Source organism: Centropristis striata, chromosome 5 (genome assembly GCF_030273125.1).
Source record: "Centropristis striata isolate RG_2023a ecotype Rhode Island chromosome 5, C.striata_1.0, whole genome shotgun sequence".
Classification (NCBI taxonomy): domain Eukaryota; kingdom Metazoa; phylum Chordata; class Actinopteri; order Perciformes; family Serranidae; genus Centropristis; species Centropristis striata.
In genome coordinates this window covers 35929995-35942213 of record NC_081521.1, presented here as the reverse complement: position 1 = coordinate 35942213, position 12219 = coordinate 35929995, and positions in this window count along the sequence as shown.

The following is a 12219-nucleotide window of genomic DNA, read 5'->3' as shown; positions in this document are numbered from 1 at the left end:
GGACCATGTTTCTAAAAGCCTGGGCAATTAATCCCTTGGAGAAAAAAAGTGTGCATTTTTAAGAGAAATAATTTGGGACAGGATCGATATGCACTGGTTCTCTGAATGGACTTTTCCGTGAAGTAACATGAACATTTTGCAGCGTGCACAGACAACTAAGAATAGACTGAACAAAGTCTGGTTACTGTCCAGTTCTGTTCAAAGATAATCCTTCTGTTCAAACAGGAGAGTCAAATAGTCCCAGGTCTCTATGTGGAGCATTTAAGAAGAACATAGTGGGGCAAATGTTTTGGCATTAAAAGGACCAAAGACATGATTCATGTCTCGGGACCTCTAAACAGTGCAGACCTGTCCTGTCTGCCCTTTCAAAGCTGCACTATTCCCGGCAAGGTATCAGAGAAGCACTTGTGTCTAAAAGTGTCCTGTGATCCCGGCCAAGCACAATCACGCTCGTGTCACTTAACCGTCACGGGAGTCCCCATCAGGCAGGTCCCTTTTAATGACTTCAGAGGACACTCTGGGTTTCTCTGTGCAAAGTTCACAGAACACAGTGAAGGACGAATCCCCAGAATATTCACATCAAAACAACTCAGTTGCTATAAACAAAAAAGCACCTAGAGAGAGGGAACAACAATCAAAAAGTTGTGATAAGATCACACCATCTGCAACACTAAATCAGGCCAGGGGTGCAAAGTGGGGGGCCGATGGCATCTTCCCTACTTTTGGCACACTTGTTCGGACTGCACCCATTTTTGAACTCTGCCTGCATTGTGATCTCAGTTACACACTTGTAGCTTTTCATGGTTGTGATGAAGTGACAAAGTCTTTCAACACACGCATGTAAACACGTGATAGGTACTGCTACAACAGGTGTCTCTCGGACCACATTTTACCATGCTGACACACACAGGTTAGACCCTGAGGTATGAATTCACGTTGCTACATCTGATATTGTCTGTCAAAGGCCCATTTTGTGGAGCTGCTGTCTGCTCATATGTCGGTGAAGTGTCTCCCAGTGGTGGTGACAAGAGGTGGAGGTCACGGTGCCTTAGATAGCTAATATCTAACTAATTCTTGTCTTATTTGTGGTCTGGCAAACATAGAAAATTCAGTGCCCCGTCCTGTTATTTTAAGTCCTTTTCATAGAAAACTGTTTCTGAAATCGTAAAAAAGAAAAAAATTTGAAACATTTAAATCAGATAAAAATTGAGTCATGGTTGTTGTTTTCAGTATGTCAAAAATATTTCCAGATTTCCACACAGGACTCAGTTTGCGAGGCCAGCTGGAAAACACCCAGACCTACAAAAACAGATCCAAAACTTTTGACTTTATGTATTCTTGTCCACTGTAGGAAGAATTACTTCTGTGACCCATTAACTCTAACGCCACTAGGTGACCCTAAATCTGCATTCCCACCAGAATTAGCTGTATCTTGTGTTATATTGTGCCAATTAGTGTACGTTAGCATGCTAACAGGCTAGACTTAGATGTGGAATTACTATATTAACTTCAGTGATTCCTTAACTGAAAATAGTTTAGTTTATGCTATATATAACCTATACAAAACTGGCAATATTGATAACAATATCATTAGATTCAGTTGCTTTGGGTTGTTTAGTGCTAGAGGTTGGTCCAAGTCATTGTTTTGCAAGTCACAATTAGGTCTCAAGTCATTCGAGTTCAAACTCTGGGACTTGACCTGGGATCCTCCTAGTGGCACTTGTACCACAGTAGTGCTTTTTTCACGAATGGTCAGCTGCATGGCCATAAGTCAGTTTTATGATTTTTGGTTTTAATTTTTTTCATTTAATTGCTCCTGCCAATGAAATTATGCTTTGCTCCATTTTGAAATAACAAGAAACAGAAATACTTTCTTTACAAATCATTTATTTAATAGCGATATAAATCGCGTCAGCTCCCCCTGGAAAAAAGCCCCCCATGCCCAAGTAATAAAACCTGAATTTTCTCATTCGGAGAATCTTTTCCCCGATTATTTCAATAAAACATGAATGCAGCACGCCATCTCCCACCTACCTGCCACTCACGGGAATGCCTGGTCACTGATTGGTGGAGCAGAGGAGAGAGGGCGGGTGCGCGGGTGGGACGTAAACTCTGCGTACCGGAGCCGTTGAGGAGAGTTTTCTCCTACCGTGTGACAGCGACATTAAAGTGTTGTTTTTTCGATGCTTTGTTTTAAGTTAGTTTGTTAAACCGGTCAATGCGAGAACCTTTGTCTGTCACAATAATAGTTTTAGTGAACTAATAAATATAAAATATAAAAAAAATTTATATAAAAAAAATATAAATATAAAGCATCATGGCCAACAGACGTTAACGTTAGTATGTTGCAGTTGGTCAGTTGGTCAGTTGGTCAGCCTCTTACCGCCAAGAGCCCAACGGAAGAGCATCAGTTCCGCATCCCGGAGCCGACCAGCACTTCACTGCCTACTTTTGCCGACTTTTAGTAAAGTTATGTCCCAGAGATCACCAACAAGAACTGTGCTAACTTCCCCCAGGAGCCCGCTGCTCCTCCGAGCAACGCTGCTGCTACACAATCAGGATTTAATGTTAGCCAGCATGCTAGTTCAAGGAGCCTCCTGACTGTTTCTCCTGGCAGACAAACAGAAACTTTCAGTCGGTCATTTCTACCTGCTTAATTTATTAAATTGACATAAATTGCCAACACGGACATTTCGGACGCTTTGGATATAAATGAGGGCAGTTTGGAGGGATATAACCGCTAACTAACTGGAGCTGCACCTGGCCTAAGGTAAGTTATAGCTCTGGTTTGTCATGGGCTGCTGCCAAGCAGTTTTTTATACAAAATTTCCTGGCGTGTGTACACTATGATGAGATTCTTCAGGTGTGTGTGTGTGTGTGTGTGTGTGTGTGTGTGTGTGTGTGTGTGTGTGTGTGTGTTGGTGTGCATGGTTGTGTTTGACAGAGACTTGATATTTTTGTATGGGAGACAGGGGTCTGCAGTAGATATATATAAGAAAGAAAGGTTTATATATATATATATATCTATGGGGGTCTGCATTAGATTAACTGTGGCTCTGGCCTGAGGCTCAGAGGTTACCATGGCAACTTCAGGTGGTTGTCAAAAAAATTGTATTCCGTAGAGAAAAGTAATAGCGCAACGATCCCGATCAAACCGTTTTGATATATAATTTGTCCTGCAACTCTTCGAGCTATTGCATAGCTGTAGGGGCCAGTGCTCAGTGCCATTGCCCCGTGGCCCTAATTCATAAATGAAGGAATAAATGAAGTTTATCTAAAGGCAGGTAGTTTTTAAGCTGCAATATGCCAAATTATCTTTTCGAGGAGGGGAGAACACCAAACAATTAAATATTGTCATCTAACAGTAATTTCCCATTGATACTTGTGTTGCCAAAATTGAATTTGTCTGTGTTGTGTGCTCTGGACTGGTTAAAACATTATGCATATTTGGATACATTATTGTCTGCTCTGCTCAGTGGAGTTATGGACTTGTTTATCTGTGTATAATCAAAAATGTAACATCAGTGCATCCATTTTTCTGAACAAGAGATTAAACATACTGAGAAAAAGATTAAGTATGTCCCAAAACATAAAATGTCTACATCTAGTCATATTTTGCAGTATGCAAACCAGCATGCTTTTCTGGCTATTCTAAACCCAGAATCTTCTGTGCAGCATATGATGTATGAGCCAAAAGGGTTCAAGGTGCCATGTTATGAAGTAGTATATCCTTATTATTATGCATATATCATGCAACAGTACTATTGCTGCTGCAGTTATAAGATAACAAAAAAAGTATGTGATTTGGGATGTAGCTAGAGTTTCCACAGTAATGTTAAATAGCCCCTCTGATCATGTTTAACTGTCACCAGTGCTATAGTTGTTGTTGTTTTTGGTAAATCCACAGATTAAGTTTGTGGTGACTATAATTTGGGTGGTGAATATTTGTTTGTCAAATGTTTTGTATCCATTTGGTTTGTTCATCCAAAATATGTGGAATTAATTATGTTTGCATTGCTGTTTAACAATAAACACTTAGTAATGTGCATTTCAGTTATGTAGCCCAAGGTTTTTGTCCCCCTTTTTATGAATAAAAGTATTTTCAAGCCCCCATTCCATCCCAACACACTGTGGTCACACTGGGAGGCCAATGGGCAATACATGCCTCATCATATTATCATCTACTTGAAGTTTGACCTTACAGGCCCTTTACAAACGTATCCAAGTTTTGGAAGCAGTGCAGAGCTTTGCATCATTTATTTTTAACCTTGCTGCACCCCTTTCATAACTCTGATTCCCCTCTAGTGATCCCGCCCCCCACAGTTTAAGAAACCACTCATGTAGCCTACTAGCCCAGGATGTTATTTCTCTGTCATAGTATTATAAATTATTATCATTAGCACCTGCTATAAATATTCCAGCTCCTACGTAGCTCCCCCAAACCCACATTTCTGGAGCCACAGCTGCTACAAGAGGTGATTCTAGGTCTTTGGTGCTGAATAAGGGCTTTAAATTTTGCCCAATGTTTTCTCACTGTTTTCAAAGCTGTACTCATCTCTGATACAATTTGGGGATTTCCCATGGGCCCCCACTGGCTGGTTCTGGGCCCACACTGTGCTGCCTCATCGGAAAAAAAATCAGAATTGCCCCTGTCAAAACAGATTGAAAATTGTTTTTTTACAGGTCAAAAGGAGTAGGACAAAAAATGCTATAAATGGTATATATATATATATATATATATATATATATATATATATATATATATATATAAACTTGTGCTGGTTCCTGCTTCTCAAATGTGATGATTTAATCTTGTTCTTTACACAATAGTGAACTGAATATATTTGAAATTCTTAATGTAGTTTAGACAAAACAAGACATTTAAAGGGCTCCAGGAAAATACAATGACACCTGACTAAACAATTAATCAGCGAATCGTGAAAATAATCAGTAGATCAATCAGTCATGAAAATAATCATATCAGTTAGTTTTTTGTTCAATTAGGTAAGTTCCCATTTATTCACCCTTGAAGAAATAAAGGGAAGAGTTAGTGCTGGAGGATTGAGCTTCACATACGGAATTAAAGATACATTTAAATGGCTTTATCTTAGATCATATTTCTTTGTAATGCATTGAAACTCTATCCTCAGGTTAAAATCTTTTTTTAAACGCTGATCTTCTGTAATTATAATCAGTGGAAAATTGTTGTGCTGGCATGGCACAGGAATTGGCTCAAAGATAAATGGGGAATCTGGGGCAAAGGCATCGGGTCTGTTACTGTGACTCAGTGCTGCCCAGGTCCAACCTCGAGACTCCCACAAAACACACAGGACAAGTTCACTATGCACAGAAAACAGGAGAGCAAGGATAACTTACATTCTCAGTATTGGCAGAGATGGTGCAAGGTTTGACAATTTCTTATGTTTTTTTTAGATAAAGGGACTCAGACTGTGCAGGGGCTCAAGTGTCACGCTGTTTTTAGGTCTGTATTTGATCAGCAGCATGAGCAGACAACGTGAACCACTGAGTGTGTGTGAGTCCACGTGTCACTGAGGGACTTTCAGTGTCAACAGAAATACTCACCATGATCGATTATCTCCACAGGCCACATCGTTATTTATTTGTGCTTCTTGTCTGGACCTGTTTCAGACCTGGAAAAAACATTTCAATGAATCTGATCTGAAAGTTGACTCAGGTTTTCCAACCTTTACTGGTGAGGTTATCACAGATAATGCAAGTGCAGTGACTTTAGTCAAACACTTCTGGGGACTCTCTGAGAGGAAGAGCCCACTGGGGAGCTCCCACAAGAACTATGTACCTTCAAGGGTGTTTTCCACAAAAAGTGGGTGTTCTTAGAACTATGAAAACATTCCTCTGAAATCGGCTATTTTTATCCCTTTTAGACTGCTTTCAAATGCTTGTTGAACAGCAGTGAATTAAGTCCAACAATAGCTGGACTGTGGTTTAACGAAATAATGACTCATTAATGTGTGCAAAATATTCATTCTGGAAATCGGGATGTGGTCGAATTATTGGAGCAGTGAGCCCCCTGTGACCTCTTTTTTTTTTTTTTCTAAATAAAAAAAGTGAGTAGCAGTAGGGGATTTCAACTCTACTTGGCTATGGTTCACCCCAAAATCTGGAGTACATATTTTTCCTCTTAACTGTAGTGCTATTTATCAATCTAAATAATTTTTGTGTGAGATGCCGCCTACTCTTGAATGTGAAGAAGCTTCATGGCACTTGGCTCAAAGCCCCAAAAAATACAATTTAAAAAAAACTTTACAGCAATGTAATTGCAATGTGGATTATCTTCATTAACCGGGTGATGTTTTTTTCATTTTTATTTTTTTACACACCTTTATTTCTCTCTAACGAACTACACCTGCCAACCATGTCACTGCGCATAAAGACATGTGGACCCACTCATCCTCTGCTGAGCTGTAATGTTAGTAAGCTCAGTTGTGCTATCACTATGGAAATATTCCTTATGCATGGTGATACTGTTGTCAGGTGTACTTTGGTAGAAAGGAAATGGGGTCGACATGAAACTGCTGAAAATCCAGCACAAGTCCTTTTACAGAGAAAGTATTAAAATATGACAATAATAAGGTCATGGTCATCCTGTTGTTTTGGTTGTGGGAGAATATTTGCTTTGGATCTGCAGGAGCACAGTATCCAGATTTCAACACGAGACTCTTTGTAGCCAGCTGTAAAACTTCCCTGACCTACATAAACCAAGCCAAAACTTTTGACTTCATGTATTCATGTCCACTGCAGGATGAATGACTTCAGTGACACTAATAGCAGAAACACTTCTACAATTAATAGTAATGGGCTGTGTTCTGCATCACATCACATATATGTAATAATGTTAACTTTTTTTTAAATGACATTTTCAATCCATACCTGCATTATTTTATGTTTCACTATACTTTCATTTTGTGTGCATTCAGAATTCCTCTTCATATGTTGTTATGTTGACTCATACTTGCAAGAAACTGAAATATCTCATTGGCATTTGTATTCAGAGTTTCCCATATCTCTTGATCATCTTCTAAACATTTCTACAACTTGACTGGAATCGACCTGGGGTAAATTCAATTGATTAGGTGTGATTTGATTTGGATTCTGGTCTAAATAAAGTCTCACAACTGACAGTGAATATCAAAGGAAAGAATCCATGAGGTCAAACCTACTGCGGTTACTAAAGCTTCCGAGCACAGTGACCTATATAATTTTAAAATAGAAGACATTTGGAGCAACCAGGACTCTTGTTGAAGCTGGCTGTTTACCCCAGCAACTAAGGGAGAAAGGTGGTAAAGAATCCGATAGGCATTCTGGCTGAGCTCCAGAGATCCTGTGTGGAGAAACGTCCAGAAGGACAACTGAAGGTAGATTACCAAAGAGGCCTACCAAGCCTAGTCAGGCCCTTACACAAGAATCTAACTGTCGTGAACTTTACATTTCCTGTTACACAGGGCTTCAGGTTAATTCGTGTCAATAACAAAGGCCCATTTTTCTGAAAAACTTAGGAATAGCTGAAACATTCACTTTGAAGATGCCACAAGAAATAAACCATCGTGATCTATTTTAATCAGTGTTAAGTGTTAAGTACTTGATGTAAAATTGGCCCTTCAAACTCTTTAGGAGCAAATTCTTCTAGCCACTATTTGTGGTTAAAAGTGGAGTATTTTGTTGATGTGCTGTTCTCTTTAATTGAACAATTCAGTTTAGAAGTTTTGTCCTTTTTAATGAATTTTCAACAAATTCTAAAAAATTTTTTTGCTTTGTAATTATGTGCTATTGAGTTTAGATTGTGGAGGGGAGCATGTATTAATTGTATTTTTTGCAAAAGGCTTCAACATAACCAGATGTGAAAAAGTGGAGGGTCTGAATACTTTTTGCAAAAGCACTGAATATATTTTCTCACGCTGCTTACTGCTGCCCTCTAGTGGACAAAGAACTTCACCCCTACAAACACAATATGTGCTCAAAACTCATTTTTTGAACCAATACAGACACAGAAATATAAAAAGAAAACAACAAGCAAAGTCTCAGTTAGATAGCTCATCGCACTATTTTATTCAATTACTGACATCTCAGGAGAAGAGGAGAGCTTTGCAACTCTGCTGTTGGTAAACCACTGGTGTTTTTTTTTTCTGTTTTTTTTTTTCATAGCGTTGATGCAACACTGAAAAAGCGCTATTTCCAAACGAACACAGGTCCCTCATCAGTGATATGTTAGAGGCAGAGATAATCCCACCTGGACAGTTTTGCATGAAACATACAAATGAAACAGGTTCAACCTTTTCTTTTGTCTTTTTGTTTCACATATAATAATAAATATCCATACCTATAAACACTCCAAAAAAGAAAAAATCAAAATATTAAGTCACAGGTACTGGAAAAAGCTCCACTTTTAAATCACAATGATAAATGTACAAAACAATAGACATCTCATATAAATGTTAATGGTTTTTGTTAAGAGATTTAAATCTCATTTCAGAAGAAATAAGTGGATAAAAACTAAACTTGGAGATTCAGTATTTCCTGAGGTTTATGGGTTCCCCTTAAAAAGGCCAGGAGAGGGGAATGGCTTTTATGTTAGCGAGGAGATATTACAACAGGTCAAAGTGTACCTTTCAGGGTACCAGTCGGGTTAAGGACGAGGAGTTTTCCCTGACAATACGGCCGCCGGGATATTAAAAGATTCTGAGCACTTAATGTAGTATAATAAATGTACCTACACCCCACCGATCTCCATTTAGGCCACAATAGTATTCTAAAACAGTTGATTAAAGTTGATCCTTAATAAATCTTTGCTGGTCCACTTTGAGAAGTTGTGAAGCTCCCTTTTACTTAAGATTTGCCTTTTTTAAAATGCTGGAAGCCACCACAACACCGAGCCGACCACAACCAGCTGTCACGGCACACTTCATGACCGTGTGACCACGTAGTCAAAGAGGTCACGTCTGCACTTTGATGCAATGAAACAACAGAAAAAAGCAAAAAATCTGGGCAAATGTACACAGATTCAGGATATAGGTGAAGAAAAGAAAAATATAGCCTGAATAAAACGCAAAAGTATTCTGAAAAACTGTACATGTAAACATCACACTTTCACTGAGTCCAAAACCAGAGGGGAAAAATACAAAGCTTCACACAGGTTTACAGTACAACCTCCTGCACAGAGCTACAGTCTCTTATCGGTGCAGGAGAGGCAACAATTGAAATAATATAAATAACAATAGAAGTAATACAGACCACCACCAAATGATAAGTTAAAACAAGCAAGGGCTAAAACCACTTTTTTTTTTTAAAACAGTGCTGTACCCACAGAAAAAAAGTTAAAAACATCTTTTATCACTCTTTGTACAGCTATACAGTACATTTATCTGACCACTTTAGCAATCCACAAGCTACCAGGGCATTTTTAATCAACACCAATAGATTACATTGTCCAGTCAATACAAAGAGAAAATCCATTGGGCGTTATTAGAAAAAACAACAACATGACAACAGGTGGTTGTCGTTAATCACAGTAACTTCAGCACAAATGTTGCTCAGGGTAGACTTAAGACGGTTTACAAATCTGCAAGCTAATGTTTGGTTGTGAGAATGGGACAGCATGACATCACTGAGCTCGACGTGAAGTGTGAGGATCTGCTATGGCTGCAGTGACAAACGAGCAGGTTGGAGGAGACGAGGAAGACATGTGTGAGGACTCAGGTCCCACGTACATCTATGATTAGGTCTGTGTGAGCCCAGAGGGGGGTTTCATCAAACCAGGATTACCAGTTAAACCAGTCAGGTTTGCTCTGTTTCATCATTTTTAGGCTTAGCTTAAGCTCAGGCTTCAGCAGTGTTTCAAAGATTGTGTCAGACTGAAACTGTCTAAGGTTCCTCCCTGAAAGTTCATTTTTACAGCTGCCCTCTTACCACGAGTCTGTTTGCAATAAACCACATATTAAGTCAATGTCGACATGGGGTGTACTTAATTGCACAATCAAAAATAGTAAAAAATGTAACGTAATCCAAGCGATTATGTTAAATCTACATAAACAGATGTATTTATTTTTTTACAACTTGGGGTCAGCAGAAACACTGTCGATGTCATATGTTTATAACACACTAATATTTCACTATTATTCTGAATATGACAATATTCTTTATTTGATGTGGCTCATTTTAACAGTATATTCCGTTTGGATATACCAAATATAGCCTTTTTTTCTGATTGTAGCTCGTCAAATACTGATGTTTGCTCAGTGCCCCTCAGCGTCAGATGTAGGTCCCCCTAATGTCTGTAGATACAACAGGCTAAGTAACTCCAGTGTTCATACATCAATATTATCATAAGACACTTAGAGAAATATAAAGAGCATGGAGGTTTGTTCAGGGTCAATGGGTCAAAGAAATCCTGCACATGGACCCAGGACACTGGTGTTTATATCCCATGTGAAACCAAAATAAATTAAATTCTGTAAGCAGATACAACACGTTTACTGTCATGTTGTCCTTCACTTACGTAACATACAAAAGTGGTTATTTTAACCCAAGCCCTGTTCTTTTTTTCCTAACCATAACCAAGTAGTTTTGTAAACAGTTTCCAGAATTTTATTTTGAAAATCCAGACAAGCAGAAACTGATACCCTGACAAGTCAAAAATCAACAGTAGAGGGTTACCTAGAGCATCATATTCTGTAGTGTATGCAAATCAAGCATTTTTATTTAAGTTATGGGTGAGCATGTTATTTTTCAGAGTTTAGGAGCATTCTTTGGGAATTTGTAATGCATCTCAATTGGGGCTTTTACTGCAGTTTGCAACACACGGCCTCGTGCTTGTTTACAGTCAGCTCTGTGTGTTGCTTTAGTTGTTGTGCTTAGCCGACAGCTTGCAAGGCTCTGTAGAGATGCATGCCTAAAAGAAAAGCTCACATTTCTGGTAGCTCCAAATAGCTCCAGATTTAACTCCAAACCAGCTTTATGAAACAGAGAGTTCCTGGTTCTGTTCTATAGACACTTTTCTGAGCCTCTTTTATGAAACACCCCTCTGTGATGAGTTCACACTGAGCTCCGTTGAGGTTTCAAGAAGGAGCAGTTCACTTTCTGTTATAGTCATTAATAAAGCAGATTGAGAGCTGCTTCTCTCCTTTGTTGTAATCAGTTCTCAATATGTTTGAACTGAAGCTGATATTCCAAATGAGGTAAAGACACACTCAAATCACTGTGTTGTGTTACCTTAATCCTGAGCTATAAAGTGCTTCCAAACTTGCAATAGATAAAACAATCTAAATGTAGATGCAATGCAGCCCAATCATGAGATGGCAATAAGAATGTAAAAATGGTCATTTAGCGTGTAAATCCAACTCTAGACCGGCCTGGTGGTGGTGAGAAATAGACTGAGTCATGATAAATAACTGATAAATTTGATAAGATTTGTGATAAATACAGAAATATATCTCTCTAAAACTTTGACAAATCAATAAGGTGCGAGCCGCTTTCCGGCTGCTTGAAGAGTCATTGTCCTTGTTTGGAATGTTTCAGCCGACTGAATTTAAAATCTTCACAGATTGATGTCGTACAAACTGGGTCACTCGACTTATACACAAACAGAAAATCAACATACTGTCAATACCAACACTTACATCATCAACAACAACAACAACCAAAAAACACACATACACACTTACACGACAGGTTTTGTGCCGAGTGACTCACCATTAAAAGTGTCTGTTGTGAGACTGTGCTCTAGATCTGCTTTGAGTCCTCTTGTGTGCCCTCAGACCACACACACACACACACCATACACCGTACACACACGCACACACCATACACACAGCATGCACACACCATAGCAGAAAGCTGGGAGAGTAAACTGTGATGTGATTACATCTTTTTTAAAGATTGTCTCTTGCTTCTTTTCAGACAGTGTGTTTTCAGAGATGATATCGATTATGGAGATCAGAGAGAGGGTTTGATCACAGACTGTAAATCAAGATGGACAACATGACTGCTCCCCAAAAGTGAAGCCAAAACATTTTGATTTCCCCCTTGTGGCTGGCTGCAGTATAGGTTATAAGCCCCACGCCCTCTATGTTAGCAGAAAAAACTCAAAAACTCAAAGTACACATCAGATAAATTTGATCCGAAAATGGTTTCTGTCATTTTCGGTAGTTTTTATCACGTTGATGTTTGTTCAGCTGTTTATTTTTC